Consider the following 10118-nt stretch of genomic DNA (forward strand, 5'->3'; position numbering starts at 1 on the left):
GTAAAACAAAGTTCCGACCGCTGAAAATACATACGTATCCTTCTCTTTATCCTGAAAAAAGTTCCGTGAATATAATCTTGTTTTTGGAACAGCTTTTCGCTGGTCAATTATTAAGTTTCTAAAAATAGAACTATTCGGTAACAATAAGGTATTCAAAATAAAAGTAACTATTCTCCTATTAGGAAGGAGGAGATGCGTCCGCGACAGGATTCGAATCTGCAGTCTTCTGCTTCGAAGTCAGACGCCTTATCCGTTAGTCCACGCGGACGACGGTAACGGACGCTTGAGAGAAAAATTAGCTATCTTCTTAAGAATTTGTAAAACAAAGGGCCGACCGCTGAAAATACATACGTATCCTTCTCTTTATCCTGAAAAAAGTTTGGTGTATATATTTTTGCTTTTGGAACAGATTTTCGCCGGTAAATTATAAATTTTCTAAACATAGCACTACTCTGCAACAAAAAGGTGTTTAAAACAAAAATGTTCCTTTTAAGAAGGAGGAGACGCGTCCGCGAGAGGATTCGAACCTGCAATCTTCTGATTCGAAGTCAGACGCCTTATCCGTTAGGCCACGCGGACGACGGCAACGGACGCTTGAGAGAAAAAGTAGCTATCTTCTTACGAATTTGTAAAACAAAGGTCCGACCGCTGAAAATACATACGTATCTTTCTCTTTCTCGTGAAAAAAGTTTGGTGAATATAGTTTTGCTATTGGAACAGATTTTCGCCGGCAAATTATAAAGTTTCTAAACATAGCACTACTCTGCAACAATAAGGTATTCAAAACAAAACAAATATTTTCCTTTTAAGAAGGAGGAGACGCGTCCGCGGCAGGATTCGAACCTGCAATCTTCTGGGTGCTTATTCCAAGCTCGAAATTCACCTTGCGAGATTAGTTCTGATCGCCTCACTAGATGGCGTTATAGGGAAAAAAGCGGTCTCGAAAGGAAATTCTCGCAAGTAGCGATTCCAATCGCAAAAAGAAGGGGAAAAGTGACTTTTCGGGCGCTTATTTGCGGAGCGAAATCTCAACTGCCCTAAAGTAGGTGAGATTGTGCGATTTTTGTGATAGAATTTGGGAGTTTATCTTTCTGAAAGATATAGGCTCGAGGAAAACGAATTTGGATGTTGCCAAACTTGGAGATGGTGCAGGGGGCAAGGGGGGGATTAAAACTGCACTGGGGGGGGGGCAAGTGGTTTTCCGTTAAATTTTTGTGTTACAAAAATGGGAGTTAGTTTTTCTGAAAGGTATTGGCAAGCAGAAAACAAATTACAATGTTACGAACCTTGAACATAGTGAAGGAGAGGGAGGGGGGTTAAAACTGCGCTGGGGGAGGGGGGGGCAAGTGGTTTTCTGTTAAATTTTTGTGACACAAAAATGGGAGTTAGTTTTTCAGAAAGGTATTGGCAAGCAGAAAACAAATTAGAATGTTACAAACCTTGAACATTGTGAAGGGGAGGGAGGAGGGTTAAAACTGCGCTGGGGGCAAGTGGTTTTCCGTTAAATTTTGTGACACAAAAACGGGAGTTAGTTTTTCTGAAAAGTATTGGCAAGCAGAAAACAAATTAGAATGTTAGGAACCTTGAACATAGTGAAAGGGGGGGAGGGGAAAAGTGGTTGTCCGTGGAATTTTTGTGATAAAATTACGGCAGTAGTTGGTTTTTCTGATAGGTATTGGCACGAGGAAAACGAATTAGGATGTGGCCAAACCCAAAAATGGTGCAGGGGGCGGGGGGGGGGTTATAACTGAAAACATAAAATAGGTATATATGCAACATTTTTCGCTTTACAATAAGTTTTCAAAGCTTAAAATGCTTAATTTAACTAATAACAACATTATAATGCACAAACATCCGAATTAAATTGCAGACACGTGTTAAGAGCTTCTTTTTCAATGTAAAATGTTAGTTTGTGAATGAAAATGCATTCGGCTACGGTTGAGAACTTCCATTGATTCCACTTTCTTGTAACCAAACCCATCATTTAGGAATTAAGGTAAGGGTGGGGGGGGGAATCGGGGGCACTCCAAATTTTCAAGATATAATGCATTTGAAATAATTAAGGGGCTAGGAATTTCCTACTCCCTCTTATTTTTTTGACCGTTCGACGGCCTGCACAAATGCGTCTAGGGCAAATTTTATGTAAAGAGCGTTTATAAATTTTATTTTTCTTTTGTACATTATCACACTTAAAATTTAGTTTTTTTCACAAAAGTACTAGTTGTTTCTGAAAATTGTATGAATTTCAAATTTACACAGAATATACAATCCCTTTTTTTTGCGTTTTAGCGGGGGGGGGGTGACATCACAAATTACCGCCCCGGGTGTCACCCATGCTAGATACGCCACTAACGTAGGTAATTTTTTTTTCCTTTTTTTTTCTTTTTGTCTTCTTTTGCTATAAAATCCTCCTCCCCCCTTTTTTCCTAAATTCTTTATTTATTACCTACTGTCAATATTCAATTTCAATTAAATTCAATTTGTAAGAAAATTTATTTTCCTTTATTGAAATTTGATATTGATTAACTAATTACAAAACAGTAGAAAGGCTGGTAATTTCTGGGGAGTTGTTTCTGAAATTTGATTTTCCATTTCGCCAACATCAAAATTAGCAATATTATAAATACTGTATTCGATTATACTGTAAGCATTTGTAAATTTGCTGCTATATAATATGATGCATTTCAAGGAAAAGAGAATGCTTCAAAATGCTCCTTTTTTCTTTTCTTCTTCAATTTAGGATCTTTCCTTTGGGTTGAACTTTAAAGTTCTTTATTAGCTGAAGAGAAATAATGATTGAAAAATTTATTCCTTTTACGAATATTTTTCAATATACATTTACAGAAGCAGAGTATTTATTTATTTTAAACTGCTCTTGTAACCAAGATTGCTGTTTTGACTTTTTAATCTTGAAAATAAAGATGGAATTGTGTAATTATAGGTACAAGTTGCTTGTTTTGAAAAAAAAAAAAAAATCTAGAAAAGTACTGTTTTGAGGATATCTTAAGATTGGGTCTTGGAAAACAATACCTAGAAAAAATGGAATTTGAAAACCGGAATATTGAAGAAGTAATACTTTTTATTTAGCATATGCTTATTTAATTATAATTTTAAAGGAGAAGAGAAAAAAAAAATCTGGAACATGTCTTTGAAACTGAGATTGTTGTTATAATTGCAACTGGAGCGGGGGAGAGTTGGTTTTCACATTACTAATCCTAATATGGAAGATTATATATTCTGTTATGTCTGCTCCCATCCCCAAAAGCTCAATTAGCACAACAAACCTTTTACATTTTGTAGGGGTGCCCCTCCCCCCCAGGTAGCACAATCCATCGGATTTACGTTGGAGAAAGGTTGAAAATGCATCGCAATGGTTGGAAATATGTTTTGGTTAGATATTGTTTTTTTTTCATACGCTCATCCGATCATTCGAAGCATCGGAGGATGGTTTAAAACCAACCTATATCCGACTAAACGCATTCCCAACTTATTTCTAACCTTCAACCTGTTTCACATTTACGCCCATTTATTGCAAGCTCGTTGCTGATTTGCACGTTCAGCGAAGCGTGCGTAATGCGTTCCATAAGCCCCCTCCCCCCCTCTGCAGTTTTGTTAAGACCCCAGGACTGGAAAGGGGTGAGGGAGGGGTGCGCCGGAGCATAGCCATTTTCTTCTTCATTCCAGGGTCTCATACACATTCACACGTGTCGTACTTGCTAACGGCGAGTGTTGAATCCTCGCAAGTACTCAAGTCTTTCAAAGTAAATCAATTCATTTTTCCAACTATTTTTCTTTCTTTCAATAAATTTAAAACTAAGATAAATCATTGCTTTTGTGTGTGTGTGTGTGTGTGTGTGTGTGTGATTATTAAATGCATTCTACATTGTTTTCCAAGCACGACAAATCATTGTAGGTGTGCAGGCCCAGATTTTTTCGTTTTAAACTACTTGAATTTTTTCTACAAATTCGTTTTGGCAGGGGTTTTTAGGGGGAGGTTGTTTCTAGGGGTATTTTCTCTTTTTCGGGGGGGGGGGCTCCGATGAATCAAAATTCTTGAAATTTTTGCGCATATTCAAACTTTTTTTTTTTTTTTTTTTGATAGATGCTGTAACTAGTTCTCTGGAGAATTTTGTGAATGCCTTGAATTCGTTTCAGAATTTCGTGTTGTTCTTTGTTTAGCTTCGGTAATTTTAAACGCATAATATTTGAAAATAGTTTCCTCATCATACAAATTACATGTGCAATTTACCATAGAAATAAAATTGTGTCTTTGAATGAGCTTTTCTCGTTGATGGATAAAATACATTAAAATTCCTTCCCTAATAATAAAAAAAAAATAAATAAATAAAAAATCAGTGAACATGAACTTTTGAATGAAATGGGAGAGTATAATAGTTCGGCAAAACAATAAAATAAGTACTTTTCATAATATTCAAGTTTCACCCACGTCATTTTAATTGTTATGAAGATTTACTAACTAAATGTTTACGCGTATGTTTTTTTTTTTTTTTTTAATTTTTATTCTTATTTCAGGTCAAAGCAAAATTGAACCTTCAAACAAGCTAGGTTATTTTTCATGGCAGAATTTTAAAGTCAAAGATTTTATTCTGTCTTAAGAATAACCTTGCTGGTAATTAATATTTCCTGAAAAAGAAAAAAGAAACTAATGTATGCTTATGAAGATAATTTTCGAGTAATTATTCAGAAAAATAAAAGGTAAGAATTATAAATATCTTAATTTTTGTTCATATTTTATTGAAACGTTTGTAAATGATAGGGAAATGATAAATTGTATTTTTTTTTTAGCATTTTTACTCTTTGAAACAATATATTGATGTAATGAGTGAAAATAGTAAAAACTTTAAATGAAACAGGTTTGAGAGCAATCAGAGGTAGCAATAAAGGTTATGATGTCACAAAGGGCAAAAAGTCACATAAATTATAGGTACTATACATGATGCAACTATTTCTCTACTATATTTTAATTTATTTTAGCATATAAGAATTTTCATGCTTCAGCATATTTTTTTAATTTTTAGTATTTCTATTTCTACGCTTGTAAAATAATAATGATTTGATATATATTTGGTAAAGTATATTGATTTGATGAGGGAAAATAATAAAAAAATCAAATGAAATAGGCTGGAAAGCAATCTGAGGTAGCACACTATTAAGGTTGCACATATTAAATTTCAATAACATTGGGAAATAGTTACTTAAATGTTGATTTTTCATCAGAATAGCGTCGGAAAATAATCAGTCTAACGTTGCAGCTAACGTTGGAAAATTGTTGGATAAGCGTCGAAATTTATATTGGAATAACGTTTGGAATTGGTTGGTTCACCGTTGCATTTTACGTAGGAACAGCGCTGGAAAAATGTTGAGATAACGTTGGAAACCAATCGTTGGATAACCGTTTTCCGACGGTGCACTTTAACGTATGTTCTAACGTAAGAGGCCGACATAAGTCTAACGTAATAAGCTAACGTTGGCAGAATGTTCGTGTGCTAGCTGGGCCCCTAATATCCGGAAGACTCCCCCTCCAAAAGCAAGAGCCCCCGAAATAAAAAAATACCCCTCAAGCCCCTTTAAAAATTTCAATGGCGCAGTCAGCGCCATTCCCTAACGCCCCCCCCCTACATTTTAGTGTTTTTTTTTATTCAATTTGAATTAGCAGATTTTTTCATCAAGACTTTTGGATGCCTCTAAACCTTTCGCACTCTGCACTTCATTAGACACGGCAACAACATAATATTCAATCCACGATTACGAACTATTTATATTTTTTCATCTGCATTTATGACGGTTAAGATTTTTTTTAGTATCATTATTTTTTTAAAGTTATTATTATTATTTCGATTATAGTTTCTTGGGAAAAATATATTTCATATAAGACATTCTTACTAATATAGATGGTGTTATATAGTAAATCAACAAAATTTACGGATAATTTTTATCAAATTTATGTATTGGCTGTTTTAACTTCTTCGATTTTTGTTTTAGACACTGTAATATTGAAATATGCAAAAAATACGACTTACTTTTTGCCATTCGACTAAGCTTTTTGCACCGGAGCCCTCTGCCATTTTTCCTTTGTGTACTATTTTTTAAAATTCTCGGAGAATTAATTTTTAAGAACATCTGGATTTGCTTCAAGAAAATCTAAAATTATGTCGGTGTGATTCTTTGTAACGTAAAACGTATTCTTTGAAGAATAGCCATTAGCGTGCCAGTCGTCAAAGTTCGCGCTTTTCCGTGCAAGGATTAAACAAAACAAAACTAGCTGCACTGAAAGGACATTGGTTGGAAGAAGTCACGCGTACCTCCTAGCCGACCAAACTAATCGAAAAAATCGGCGCCTCTTCGAGAGACAGCTGCGAGCTGTTCAGAATTCAACGTTGCGAGATTTTTTCGACAACATCGATCACGTGACGGGAAATCTCGAAGTCGAAACGTAAGTAGTTTGGAATGACCACCCTGATTCGAAGTCAAACGCCTTATCCGTTAGGCCACGCGGATAACGGTAACGGACGCTTGAGAGAAAAAGTAGCTATCTTCTTACGAATTTGTAAAACAAAGGTCCGACCGCTGAAAATACATACGTATCCTTCTCTTTATCGTGAAAAAAATAATTGGTGAATATAATTTTGGTTTTGGAACACATTTTCGCCGGTAAATGATAAAGTTTCTAAACATAGCACTACTCTGCAACAATAAGGTATTAAAAACAAAACAAATATTTTCCTTTTAAGAAGAAGGAGACGCGTCCGCGACAGGATTCGAACCTGCAATCTTCTGATTCGAAGTCAGACGCCTTATCCGTTAGGCCACGCGGACGACGATACCGGACGCTTGAGAGAAAAAGTAGCTATCTTCTTACGAATTTGTAAAACAAAGGTCCGACCGCTGAAAGTACATACGTATCCTTCTCTTTCTCGTGAAAAAAGTTTGGTGAATATAATTTTGCTTTTGGAACAGATTTTCGCCGGTAAATTATAAAGTTTCTAAACATAGCACTACTCTGCAACAATAAGGTATTCAAAACAAAACAAATATTTTCCTTTTAAGAAGGAGGAGACGCGTCCGCGGCAGGATTCGAACCTGCAATCTTCTGGGTGCTTATTCCAAGCTCGAAATTCACCTTGCGAGATTAGTTCTGATCGCCTCACTAGATGGCGTTATAGAGAAAAAAGCGGTCTCGAAAGGAAATTCTCGCAAGTAGCGATTCCAATCGCAAAAAGAAGGGGAAAAGTGACTTTTCGGGCGCTTATTTGCGGAGCGAAATCTCAACTGCCCTAAAGTAGATGAGATTGTGCGATTTTTGTGATACAATTTGGGAGTTTATCTTTCTGAAAGATATAGGCTCGAGGAAAACGAATTTGGATGTTGCCAAACTTGGAGATGGTGCAGGGGGCAAGGGGGGGATTAAAACTGCACTGGGGGGGGGGCAAGTGGTTTTCCGTTAAATTTTTGTGATACAAAAATGGGAGTTAGTTTTTCTGAAAGGTATTGGCAAGCAGAAAACAAATTACAATGTTACGAACCTTGAACATAGTGAAGGAGAGGGAGGGGGGTTTAAAACTGCGCTGGGGGAGGGGGGGGGGGGGGCAAGTGATTTTCTGTTAAATTTTTGTGACACAAAAATGGGAGTTAGTTTTTCAGAAAGGTATTGGCAAGCAGAAAACAAATTACAATGTTACGAACCTTGAACATTGTGAAGGGGAGGGAGGAGGGTTAAAACTGCGCTGGGGGCAAGTGGTTTTCCGTTAAATTTTGTGACACAAAAACGGGAGTTAGTTTTTCTGAAAAGTATTGGCAAGCAGAAAACAAATTAGAATGTTAGGAACCTTGAACATAGTGAAAGGGGGGGGGGAGGGGAAAAGTGGTTGTCCGTGGAATTTTTGTGATAAAATTACGGCAGTAGTTGGTTTTTCTGATAGGTATTGGCACGAGGAAAACGAATTAGGATGTGGCCAACCCCAAAAATGGTGCAGGGGCGGGGGGGGGGGGGGGGTTATAACTGAAAACATAAAATAGGTATATATGCAACATTTTTCGCTTTACAATAAGTTTTCAAAGCTTAAAATGCTTAATTTAACTAATAACAACATTATAATGCACAAACATCCGAATTAAATTGCAGACACGTGTTAAGAGCTTCTTTTTCAATGTAAAATGTTAGTTTGTGAATGAAAATGCATTCGGCTACGGTTGATAACTTCCATTGATTCCACTTTCTTGTAACCAAACCCATCATTTAGGAATTAAGGTAAGGGTGGGGGGGGGGAATCGGGGGCACTCCAAATTTTCAAGATATAATGCATTTGAAATAATTAAGGGGCTAGAAATTTCCTACTCCCTCTTATTTTTTTGACCGTTCGACGGCCTGCACAAATGCGTCTAGGGCAAATTTTATGTAAAAAGCGTTTATAAATTTTATTTTTCTTTTGTACATTATCACACTTAAAATTTAGTTTTTTTCACAAAAGTACTAGTTGTTTCTGAAAATTGTATGAATTTCAAATTTACACAGAATATACAATCCCTTTTTTTTGCGTTTTAGCGGGGGGGGGGGGGGTGACATCACAAATTACCGCCCCGGGTGTCACCCATGCTAGATACGCCACTAACGTAGGTAATTTTTTTTTCCTTTTTTTTTCTTTTTGTCTTCTTTTGCTATAAAATCCTCCTCCCCCCTTTTTTCCTAAATTCTTTATTTATTACCTACTGTCAATATTCAATTTCAATTAAGTTCAATTTGTAAGAAAATTTATTTTCCTTTATTGAAATTTGATATTGATTAACTAATTACAAAACAGTAGAAAGGCTGGTAATTTCTGGGGAGTTGTTTCTGAAATTTGATTTTCCATTTCGCCAACATCAAAATTAGCAATATTATAAATACTGTATTCGATTATACTGTAAGCATTTGTAAATTTGCTGCTATATAATATGATGCATTTCAAGGAAAAGAGAATGCTTCAAAATGCTCCTTTTTTCTTTTCTTCTTCAATTTAGGATCTTTCCTTTGGGTTGAACTTTAAAGTTCTTTATCAGCTGAAGAGAAATAATGATTGAAAAATTTATTCCTTTTACGAATATTTTTCAATATACATTTACAGAAGCAGAGTATTTATTTATTTTAAACTGCTCTTGTAACCAAGACTGCTGTTTTGACTTTTTAATCTTGAAAATAAAGATGGAATTGTGTAATTATAGGTACAAGTTGCTTGTTTTGAAAAAAAAAAATTCTAGAAAAGTACTGTTTTGAGGATATCTTAAGATTGGGTCTTGGAAAACAATACCTAGAAAAAATGGAATTTGAAAACCGGAATATTGAAGAAGTAATACTTTTTATTTAGCATATGCTTATTTAATTATAATTTTAAAGGAGAAGAGAAAAAAAAAATCTGGAACATGTCTTTGAAACTGAGATTGTTGTTATAATTGCAACTGGAGCGGGGGGAGAGTTGGTTTTCACATTACTAATCCTAATATGGAAGATTATATATTCTGTTATGTCTGCTCCCATCCCCAAAAGCTCAATTAGCACAACAAACCTTTTACATTTTGTAGGGGTGCCCCTCCCCCCTAATATCCGGAAGACTCCCCCTCCAAAAGCAAGAGCCCCCGAAATAAAAAAATACCCCTCAAGCCCCTTTAAAAATTTCAATGGCGCAGTCAGCGCCATTCCCTAACGCCCCTCCCCCTACATTTTAGTGTTTTTTTTTATTCAATTTGAATTAGCAGATTTTTTCATCAAGACTTTTGGATGCCTCTAAACCTTTCGCACTCTGCACTTCATTAGACACGGCAACAACATAATATTCAATCCACGATTACGAACTATTTATATTTTTTCATCTGCATTTATGACGGTTAAGATTTTTTTTTAGTATCATTATTTTTTTAAAGTTATTATTATTATTTCGATTATAGTTTCTTGGGAAAAATATATTTCATATAAGACATTCTTACTAATATAGATGGTGTTATATAGTAAATCAACAAAATTTACGGATAATTTTTATCAAATTTATGTATTGGCTGTTTTAACCTCTTCGATTTTTGTTTTAGACACTGTAATATTGAAATATGCAAAAAATACGACTTACTTT

General features: G+C 35.4%; 1 protein-coding gene and 2 non-coding genes across 3 annotated transcripts in view; 1 reads left to right on the top strand and 2 right to left on the bottom strand.

Moving 5' to 3' along the window:
* The window catches only part of LOC129228403 (uncharacterized), a 106565-nt gene that overhangs the window by 35671 nt on the left and 60776 nt on the right, over positions 1–10118 (top strand). The window lies entirely within an intron of this gene.
* On the bottom strand, positions 507–579 carry Trnar-ucg (transfer RNA arginine (anticodon UCG)). The gene has a single exon. It is a non-coding gene; the product is annotated as a tRNA-Arg (tRNA).
* Positions 6765–6837, bottom strand: Trnar-ucg (transfer RNA arginine (anticodon UCG)). Its single transcript has one exon. It is a non-coding gene; the product is annotated as a tRNA-Arg (tRNA).

Source organism: Uloborus diversus, chromosome 8 (assembly GCF_026930045.1).
Source record: "Uloborus diversus isolate 005 chromosome 8, Udiv.v.3.1, whole genome shotgun sequence".
Classification (NCBI taxonomy): Eukaryota; Metazoa; Arthropoda; class Arachnida; order Araneae; family Uloboridae; genus Uloborus; species Uloborus diversus.